The 11913-nt window shown below is 39.0% G+C and overlaps 1 pseudogene; it reads left to right on the forward strand.

Moving 5' to 3' along the window:
- Positions 1-773: 773 nt before the first annotated feature.
- Positions 774-888, forward strand: LOC129904761 (5S ribosomal RNA; annotated as a pseudogene).
- Positions 889-11913: the final 11025 nt, after the last annotated feature.

Genomic DNA, 11913 nt, shown 5'->3' on the forward strand with positions numbered 1-11913 from the left:
AGCTGCATTTCGAGTGGACATACGAGGTAAGTCCCTTTCCATACTGTTAATTGTGGGTGCCCTATGTGGCTGCGATATGAGATGATATGAATATATATGTGTGCCCTGTATGGCTGCGGTATGATATGATCTGAATATATACATGCGTGCCCTATAAGGCACTATTGGTATTTCCTGCATGCAGGGGTTGAGATAGGGAGAAATACAAAGGAAACTCCACCTAAATTTTCCTAGAAATAAAAAGAGAATGAGATACAAGGTTGTGGTATGTCTTTAAAGGTCGTGCCCACAATAATGATGAAATTTGGATAGACCACAAGTATGGATGACCTCAAGAAATAAGTAAATTGTTGAATTGATGGCAATAAAAACTAGGAGGTCGGTATTGATATGGTAAACCAAAGTTGGAAAAGACTTGTGACCCTAGGAAAATGATGTAGAGAAGACCGGTAGTTCTGGATAGAATGATATATTGAGGCACCGACGGAATTGATACATAGAGATAAGACTAACTAAGAAGGGTAAGTAACCCATAGTAAGGATCGTGAAAAAGGTTAAGAAGTGTTATACTATGGGATAGAATACGAAAAGGATGTGATATGAATATAACGAGGATCGCTGTAAAAATAAGTAAAGCCTAGTGAAAACGTGGTTGAAGATAGGATGTGGTCCGTGTAATGAGGATATAGGGGTAACTTGGGAGGTGCAGCTTGGCCTACCAGATCAGCTACTGGGTCATCGTCTTCTTCGGTAGCTATGCACCCCACGGGGCAGGATGCAATCATACCAGCACTAATGCACCGGATCCTATCAGAACTCCAAAGTTAAGCGTGCTTGGGTGAGAGTGGTACTAGGATGGGTAACCTCTTGGAAAGCCCTATGCGGCCGTGACATGAGATGATATGGATGTATGTATACGTCGGCCTTGCATGGCATTGTGGTATAAATAAGTATTGTGGATATGTGATTCCACCGTGAAAGATGATAAGACCCTTTGGGATAGGGGATGTAGCTTTGCAAAAGAATTGATGCAACCTACGAATGGAGGTATGCAAGAGTAAAACCAGGTGATTACTTGATAAAAGAAGTCGTTAGTAGCCATGTAACTGCCATACTCGAATATATTAAGGGAAGGTATAAGATGGTTTGAAGCAAAACCTTTAAGGTACAATCAGTACTAAGGACAAAAGCTATAGTGGAGCCTTAACATTAGATGAAGGAAGTAAGGAACGATATAGATTTACATGCAGACTAGTATGGCGATGCTAAGGCATCTTCTGAGCTACTTTAAGCTCCTACACATGTTCGTGTAAAGAATGCAATATGATGTGTGGTAAGAGAACTGGAAAAAAGAAATGAAAATGAAATATCACATGTTCCCTATGCTTACAGGTAATCCTAACCTTTGGAACTCTGATATTGATTGGTCGATGAAAGTATATGTTATGGCAACGGGATAGGGGACCTCTCCATATAATCGGTATAAGGTCCGGAGGAAGGTTTTGGTTTACATTCGAGGACGAATGTTCTAAAGGGGTAAAGGATGTTATACCCCATACCTTTATGCTTTGGAACATCTTCTTAAGCTTCTTGAAAGTTGTCCCGTGACCCATATTATCTATAACATGAGTAAATAACTCTAAGGAAGGGAGGACGTAACGCCCCTTAATAGTGAAGGTTGGAAATAGGTCTATAAGGATTTGAAATGAATTGGAGGCCAAAATAACAAGTCGTAGGACTCGACTTACTTACGTAAGCTACCAACTTGGACGACTTACAAAACTAAGCCACTGGAGTACATGTTGAGCTTATGTAGCAAGGATTACATAGGCTCCTAAAGTAAGACGAGATTACAAACTCACGGGAGAGGCGGAAGGAGGCATAGCACCTACTCAGAAGCAAGCAGGTGATGCACCTACTTCGACTAAGTAGGTGATGCACCTACTTGGACCAAGTAGGTGACACACCTACTTGAGGTGGGTCCCACATCACTAAGTGGCAGCATGTGATTGGTTGCATGAGGTGACATAGCTGCCTAAGGGTGTGACACGTGTCACTCTTAGGGGCTGCCATATGTCACTCTCCAAAAAGGCATATATATATGTATGGATGACTAGTAACTTCATTGTTCATCCTTTGTTACACTTAAAAATTGAGAGAAAAGTTAAGAGGGAGAAGAGAGGAGCTACGGCAGCACCTAGAAGGAGGTAAGTCTCCAAAAACAATTTTTGTCAATTAATTATATATGGTGTTCCTCAACTATGTGGAGGTGTATATATGTATATTATGATGCCTACGGAACCATATTTTCAGTTCTACACTTGGAAAACTAAGAGAAGCTTAAAGAGAAAACGCTAGGGAATAGACCCATTTTTGAATTAAACTATTGTTAGTAATATAAGTATAACTCCTTGTGTAAGGCTTCGTTTCAAGTAATTCAAGATTTTTTGGAAATATATTTCATAGGGATATAACTTTCATTTAGACTCTAAAACCCATTTTTGCTTTTCTCTGCTCTAAAAAGGGTGGTGAAGCATGGGGGAGCTGCTGCCCAGATTCCATTTTAGAAATTCTACAAGGACTGCTGTTGGTATTTTGGGCATATAGTTTTGTACAAAATTGATGTAGGGTTAATTTGAAATTTTATGCGACCCTAAGACACATTTCTATAACTTTCATTGAGGACAGAAATCCTATTTCTTTCAATTACCCCTTCGAAACTAAGCGACAATACAAGACAGTAGGCTGTCCAGAATTCACGTTTTGATAGCTTTGGCGAGTTTTGGCCAATTTTGGGAAAGGTAAGGTCTTTACTTTCAATTTGAAGTTTATGGTGTTTTTATATGGTGTATTACACCCCTTGTATGCTGCTGTAATTTTAAGAATGTCGTTGAAATGCTCGACGTTCGAAATAAACTAAATTGGAATCGCTATAGTTAAATTGTCATTGAAGTATAGTGTTGTTCATGTGAGGTGCTGCTACAGGGGTGTGATGTGTTGTTTAAGGGCCTAAATATGTTCTAATGTGAGTTAGGGTTCTGTTGGTTGAAGCCACATGACCCCTCGTTGCGTATAATTAAAGGCGTTACAAAATAAGGGCTAGATGCCCTATTGTGCTATCGTATTTTTGAATAAGTCGTTTGGAGTTTATGTTGTATATTGTTGGTGTGAATTGCTTAAACATATGCTGTAGGTTGTTGTTGTTGGTTGGATTTAGGTCTTAGGGACCTAATCGGAAATTCGGATAGGGCACATTATAGGGGAGGTGCTGCCCAATTTTCGTTAACGCCTTAGCAAATTAAAGAACTAGTCGAGGAAATGGCTAAGGAAATAGATTCCATTAATACTAAGGTGCAACCTATGATGCTAGAAAGTTAAGAGTGGTTGATATTTGTATTACTTTCATGTTGAATAGGTTCAAAGGATGACGAGGCAAACAGGATAAGGAATAACTCAGACAAGGTATATGAAGCTTTCTTTTGGCATGTTTTTGGCATAAGTATGTAAAGCCTGTCTCTCTTTTCTTTTGGGCATGTCTTAGATTTAAGTGACAAATGATATATGTATGAAGCCTGGGGTAATTCTATTCACGAGCTCTGAACATTATTCATGATTCATAATTCTGCTCACTTCTGAATGTTAAAACTCCTAAAATAGTTAAGCTCCCATTCCTCAAGTCTTCTATATGCTGAAAAGTAGTATATGTAAAGCTAACGTTTCCTTCTTTCGGCATGTCTTCAAGTTAAATAGTGAATGTTATGAACTTGAGGGTAAAGATACTCTAAATTCCAACTGTAATTCACAGTTCTTATGTACTCTTTGATGAAATCACTCTTACAGTAATTGACCTAGGGCATCTCAAGCCTTCCATACGTTAGGAAGTGATGAGTATGTAAGGCTATCCTTCCCTTCTCTTGGCATATCCTTGATAGAAGTGCAATATGTATATCTGCGTATGTAAGTGGGGATAATCCCATTCATAAGGCCCCGAGCATACCTCCTGATTCTTATCCACTACTGAATACTAGGACGCCTACGATAGGTGAATTATTGTCTCTCAAACTCCTTTGGGATAGGAAGGGACAAACAGATGAGGCCTACCCTTTCTTTCTTTTGACATGTCTTAAAGAAAACGATGCATGATACGAGCTCTAGAGTAAGTCCATTCTTAAGCTCCAAATACGATATATGTCTCATATTTACTCCTTGGCAGAAAAACTCTCATCGTAGTTGAGCTACCTTCCCTGAACCGTCTATATGTCGATTAATAGTGGGGCTTAGAGCTCCTAGTCCTAAGGACTCTGTGATGACAGATTTCTATGATTTCCTTAAGCAGGTTGGCATTACCCTAAAATATGTCTATAATTCCTGAGACTTCACTTAATATAGCCCTAGTGGCACTCAAAGGGCCCTGAGATGAGTATTATCCTGATCCACGAACGATAGTTCAGTATGATTACCCTAGTGAGTCCCAGATAATGATCTACCTATATATGATGATAACACCGAGTCCCCTAATGGGACGGGTATGGTATGTTATGATATGTTTATAACACCAAGTCCCCTAAAGTGCCGGGTATGGTATATGATGATATGATGATAACACTGAGTCCTCTAAAGGGGCCGGGTATGGTATATGATGATATGATGATAACACCGAGTCCCTTAATGGTCCAGGTACGGTATGTGATGATATGATTATAACACCGAGACCCATACTAGGCCAGGTATGGTATGATATATAATGATAGATAGGCATGCATGTGAAAACATAATAATGTAATTGTAACATATGACACGATGCCGTATGCGATGACATGGTAACACCAAGTCCCCTAGCGGGCCAGATACAGTTTATGAAGATGGTGTACATGCCCTTATGTTATAAGATACAGGTATAGTGCCTTATTAATTGTTATACTGGTTCCCTGCATCCCTATTTTAGTTGTTCTCTCAGTTATGATGCATTATGCTTTATATACTCAGTACATATATCGTACTGACCCCCCTTTTCTCGGGGGGCTGCATTTCATGCCCCCAGGTATAGATGTCCATTCTGGAGATCCATTAGGTTAGGAGTTCCTCTCAGCTATGTCTGAAGTGCTTCACTGTTCTGGATCCTAATTTTTGATACTGGTCACTTAATGTATATGTTTGTACATTCAGGGGTACAGCGAGGGCCCTGTCCCGCCATATGTTGTAGTTACTATTCTTAGAGGTCTGTAGTCACGTGTATGTGGGTTAAGCATAAGTGGTATCAGAGCAGTTCGTCCTTGGAGTGTCTACAGACCGTGTCTAGTAGAGTCTTGTTTATCGGTGTGTTGTGCACCACATCTATAGACAGGAGGCTATAAGACATTTAGGATGTTACTTTCTTTCATATCTAAGATCGTACAATAGAGCCGAGCCATAGGAAATGAAATTCCTTATACTAACTTGTTATTTCAGCAGAAGGACAACATCGATAGAAGGAGGTGATTGATAATATTAGATGTTACGAAGCACGCAGGTAAGCAAAACCACGAAGGACCTATATCAGGTAAGGTGTTGCAATAATATTGATATATAAAGTTGAAAAATGAAAGGGAAAGTATACAAGAAAGTGTAACAGGTGCAGTTTGAGTGGACATACGAGGTAAGTCCCTTTCCATACTATTAATTGTGGGTGCCCTATGTGGATGCGATATGAGATGATATGAATATATATGTGTACCCTGTGTGGCTGCGGTATGATATGATCTGAATATATACATGCGTGCCCTGTAAGGCACTGTTGGCATTTCCTGCATGCAGGGGTTGAGATAGGGAGAAATACAAAGGAAACTCCGCCCAAAGTTTCCTAGAAATAAAAAGAGAATGAGATACAAGGTTGTGGTATATCTTCAAAGGTCGTGCCTACAATAATGATGAAATTTGGATAGACCACGTGTTGGTTTCGGTTGTATTTTTATGCAACATGTTAAGTTTATATCATATGCCTCTAGACAACTTAAAGTGTAGGAACAGAACTATCCAACCGATGATCTTGAACTTGCAGCGGTTGTGTTTGCTTTGAAAATTTGGCGCCATTTCCTTTATGGGATACATGTTTATGTGTTCGCCGACTACAAATTCTTTCAATATGTGTTTAGCCAAAGGGACTTGAACCTTAGGCAAAGGAGGTGACTTGAACTTCTAAAGTACTATGATATGAGTGTGTTGTACCATCTAGATAAGGCAAATATCTTGGTAGATGCTCTTAGTCGGTTATCCATGGATAGTGTTTCTCATATTGAAGAAGGTAAACAGAAGTTGGTTAATGATATTCATAAATTGGCATGTTTAGGTGTGCGTTTGGTTGATTCTAAGTATGGAGATGTTCTTGTGCATGATGGCTCAGAATCATCTCTTGTGGCAGATATTAAAGGCTAAACAAGACCCTGATATGGTTTTTGTTGATTGAAAAAGTCGGTTGCCGAAAAAGCCATTGAGGCTTTCTCCGAAGGGGGAGATGGGTTACTTCACTACCAAGGTCGTTTGTGTGTTCCTAATGTCAATGGGTTAAGAGAGTTGATATTGAATGAGGCCCATAGTTCTTGGTATTCGATTCATCCTGGATCTACCAAGATGTATGATGATTTGCGGGAAGTGTATTGGTGGAATGACATGAAGAATGACATAGCGAAGTTTGTGGCTAAGTGTCCAAATTGCCAACAAGTGAAATTTGACCATCAAAAAATTGGAGGACAGACATGCATAATGATATTTGACCTCGGCCAATATCTGTCGGAAGAGACCTCAACCATAATATCCGCCAGAAGAGACATCGACCATAATATCCATCGAAAGAGACCTCGGCCGCCAGAAGAAACCTCAAAAAATCACCTCGACCGATAGAAACCTCAAAAAATCACCTCGACTGGTAGAAACCTCGGTGCTAATATTCAGTACCTCACTCATATCATTCCTCAAACAACACAGATATAATATATGCACAAGTAATGAGTGAAACAGGATAAATATTCACATAAGATGTTATATGCTCCACAATCACATAATAGATCAATGCCTTGTAATTCACAACACTTAGACAATTATCCCTATTTTAATTCCACTATCATACTTTAACTCATATAATTCAATTCAATCTAATGACCCAACACACCCTAATCCCCTCACATAGAAAAATACAAGGTGCAACATACTTAACAAAGGTTAGAATTCCACTTGCCTTAGTCAAACGTCACGAATAATTTGAACTCAAAGATTTTCCCCTCTGATGATACTCCAAATCACCATAATCTATTCAAATATAGATTCACAATCACATTTCAAAACTATTGACACTAAAATCAAGCAATTTGGGTAAAAAAAAGGTAAAATGGTCAAAAATCTCATATCAGAAATTGAAATCGAAATCTGATTATTTTTAGATAAAAATATTCCTCAAGTAATCAGCAATCTACTGTGAAATCTATTTAAAAAAATGAAGAAAAAATGAGTTCAAAATCCCCATTTCTCTTACAAAAGTTCATGTTCAAGAAAAATCCAAAATCTCCAATTTGAAATCCATAATTTGAAGTTAAAATACAAAATTATTCAATGGAAATTAAGGAAAAGTGTTAGAAATATATTACCCAATAGTTTTGTCATGAAAAATCTCAGAGAAATTGCCTAAACTAAGCTTGGAATGTTAAAAATGGTGAAAATACGTTAAACCTCTTCTAAGCCTCTTTTGATGTCGCTAAAGCAACATTGTGTCGCTAAAGCAGACCATTGCTTTTGCGATCCGGGGCTCGCTTAAGCGAACCCTACTTAAATGTCCTGCTTCGCTAAAGCAACCAGGGTTTCTCTTAAGTGGGCATCGCTAAATCGATGGGATATTATTTAAGTGATCGCCGCTAAAGTGACCCTCCCTCGCTAAAGCGATCGCACTAGAGATCAGCAACTCAAATTCTCTCTCTGTCTCAAAACTTCCGAAGCAAACCTCGAAATTCATTTGGAATCCTATATACACATATCCTATATACAACCCTACTAAATTTGACGTTCCGGACTCAATGGAATCTTCAAAATTCAAATTCGAGGCCTCCTTGACCTGGAAATCTATAAGCCGAAACTAAGCTGGTAGCAGCACTTGAAATATCCAAAATACCCTCAGGATCTCTAAAATTTATAACAAAGCCATTTCTAGCAATAGAATCACCTCCTGAAATTATTGGAACCATCAAAAATTTGATCCGAGCACCGGAACCCCAAATGTTGATCAAAGTAAAACTTGGATCAAACTTTAACTAAATTCTAACCCCGGACCTATATTCAACATTTTAACTCCAAATCTGATTCCGATAACTCTCTTAGACCAATTTCCACATTCCGAAGCTGATGGAATTGATGGAATTCCATTCTGAGACTCAAAACTCCAAATGATTCCGAAACTCAAATTTTGAAAACTTAAGCTTTTAAAACTCATTTCTCAAGCAAAACCTAAACTTTTTACAAGGTTTCCAAAAACTAACTTTTAGACCCAACCAAAAGCGACTCGGGGAAACTAACGATAGGGGTAAAATGCTAATTTTATCAAAACTTTTGAAAATGATCTTCAGGGTCATTAATCATCCACTACTAAAAATCATGTTCGTCCTCGAACATAAAGCAAGGAGCATACCTGGAGTCTTAAAAAGATGGGGGTAATGGATCTGCATTTCTGACTCTAACTCCCAAATTGCCTCCCTCACGGAATGATGCCTTCAATGGACCTTCACCGAAGCTAACTCCTTAGTCCTCAATTTCCTAACCTGCCTGTCCAAAATAGCCACAAGCTCCTTCTCACATGTCAAATATGCGCTAAACTCCACTGAATCATGGGAAATCACTTGACTCATCTGGAATATAGCACCGTAGCATCAAAACATGAAATACTGGATGTATAAAGGATAGACTATGTGGCAAGGCAAGTCTGTAGGCCACCTCTCCCACTCGATCTAAGATATCAAAAGGGCTAATAAACCTAGGGATGATCTTGTCCTTCTTCTCGAACCTCATGACACCCTTCAAGGGAGAGACCCTCAACCATACCTGATCCCCGACCACGAATACCAAAGTCGAACCCGCCTGTCAGCATAGCTCTTCTGGTGACTTTGAGCTGTTAATAACCTATGCTGAATTAGCCAAACCATCTTTATGGTATATCAAAGCAAATCGATATCTAGGTTATCCATCGCCAAAGAATCAAACCATCCAATGGGCTATCTACATCTCCCGCCATACAAGGCCTCAAAAGGAGCCATCTAGATGTTGGAATTCTAATTGTTGTTGTAAGCGAACTTCGCCAAGGGAAAGTATTGATCCCACCGAGCACCAAAATCAATCACACATGCCCATATCATATCCTCAAGTAACTGAATAGTCCTCTCAGACTATTCGTCTATCTAAGGGTGGAATGTGGTACTCAGATCCAATCGAGTACCCAATCCATGCTGCAGGGCCTCCTAGAAGTGAGAGCTGAACAATAAGACCCAACCTGATATAATAAAAAAAAACCATGAAGCCTAACAATCTAACTAATATAGAGCTGAACCAACCTATCAGCCATGAAATTAACCTTAACTGGAATAAAATGAGATGATTTGGTCAATTAGTCAACCGCAGCCCAAATAGAATTGAATCCTCCTATGGTAGTGGGAAAACCCACCACGAAATCCATGTAATCCTCTCCTACTTCTAAGCGGGAATGGGCATCCTCTGAAATTCACCCCAGGCCTCTGGTGCTCACACTTAACCTGCTAACATGTCAAACACTTGGATAAGAACTCGGCGATGTCCTTTTTCATACCATACCACTAGTAGTGTTGACTCAAGTTATGGTACATCTTGGTTGTCCTTGGATGAATAACGAGTGCAATGAGACTCCTCAAGTATCAATCTGACCAACTCTCCTACTGGGGAAAACAAATGCGACTACTATTCCTTAAACAACCCTCAGAATAAAGCACTTCTTCCTTAGCTTCACCTCTTGCCACCTTATAGCAAATGAGGCACAACTTCTCATCCTCAAACTGCCTCTCTGGATCTTATCCATCAAAAAAGAGTGGGCCTCTATAAAAGAAAGCACTCAGCCCTCATTAGAAAGCTGCAGTCTCACCAACACATTGTTCAATCTCTGAACATCTCTAGCCAAGGGTCACTCCTCAACTTGAATTGCTGCAAAACTTCCTATACTAGAAGTCTTCCTACTCAATGCATCGGCCACCATATTGGCCTTCCTGGGGTGATTTAGGTTAGTCAAATCATAATTATTCAGAAGCTCAAACCATTTTATTTGCCTCAAATTGAAGTCCCCCTAGCTGAAGATGTCTTGTAACCTCCGGTGGTCGATGAATATCTCACAATGAACCCCATACAAATAATGTCGCTATAACTTCAAAACAAAGATAACTGCCACCAACTCTAAATCATAGGTGGGATAGTTCTTTTCATAAGTCTTTAATTTCCTCAAAGCATAGGCAATCACCTTCTCCTTTTGCATCAACACTCCACCTAAGTCCACTCTTTATGCATCACAATACACGGTGAAGTCAACACCCTCCTCAGGCAAGGTCAACACAGGTGCAATAGTTAAAATACCTTGAGCATTTAGAAGCTCTCCTCACACTCATCTAACCAATGAAATACCACATTCTTCTGAGTGAGCCTGGTCAATAGAGCTGCTATTATAGAGAAGCCTTGAACAAAACAGCAATAATACACTACTAAACCCATAAAACTACGAATCTATATAGCCGAGATGGGCCTAGTCCATCCTCGGACCGCCTTGATCTTAGATGGATCAACTCTAATGCCCTCCTTGGACACGACATTCCCTAAGAATGCCACTAAACTCAATCAAAACTCATACTTGGAGAACTTGGCATAAAGTTTCTCCTCTTTAAGCCTCTGGAGCATAATCCTCAAGTGTTGCACATGATCTGCCTCAGTCTTGGAGTAAACCAAGATATTATTAATAAAGACAAATGAATCTAGATACGGAAGAAACACCCATTAATCAACTCCAAAAATGCTACTAGGGTGTTAGTCATCCCAAAAGACATAAGAAGAAACTCACAGTGGCTATATCTGGTATGGAAGGTTGTCTTAGGAATATCAGAAGGCCGAATCCTCAATAGATGATACCCAGATCTCAAATCGATCTTAGAGAATAATGATTCTCTTTGGAACTGATCAAACGAATCATTGATATGGGGAATAGGGTATTTGTTATTGATAGTGACATTGTCCAACTATCTATAGTAGATACACATCCTCATAGACCCATCCTTCTTCTTCACAAATAACACTAGGCACCCCAAGGTGAAACAATATAGAGAATAAATCCCTTAATCAACAGATCTTGAAGCTGCTCCTTTAGCTCTTTCAACGCAGTTGGAGCCATATAATAAGGGAAAATTTAAAGTTTAATGAAAGGTATTTCCATCTTTTCCCAAATTTGGTTCAATGAACCTAGACACTTTTATGGAAAAGTTCAAAGCTTATAATTACTCTACTCTTCAAATTCCCCTCCTATTCAATTCATTCTTCTAAATTTCCCTAAGGCAAGACTACTAAAATCTCTCTCAAGCTTCTTCAACAATTTCATGCTAGGGTTTCAAGTTCATCAAGGTCCCTCTTCAATTATGAGTTGATTTCATCAACTTATGTGGGGATTGATGCATGAGTTCCTTTCATCCATGGAGTCCCAAGGTTTTTCTCAAGAATCTCTTGAAATTTCATTACTTTTAAACCCTAGTTTTGATGAATTGTGTTGGGTTTTTTTAATTATGTTTTTCAATATTTTTAATGATCATTATAAGCATGATTTTACATTAATTGCATGATTTCAAGTTGAATTATGAATTTTCATGCATGAAGCTATTTTCAATGATGATTTACATGAAT

Source organism: Solanum dulcamara, chromosome 1 (genome assembly GCF_947179165.1).
Source record: "Solanum dulcamara chromosome 1, daSolDulc1.2, whole genome shotgun sequence".
Taxonomy (NCBI): Eukaryota; Viridiplantae; Streptophyta; class Magnoliopsida; order Solanales; family Solanaceae; genus Solanum; species Solanum dulcamara.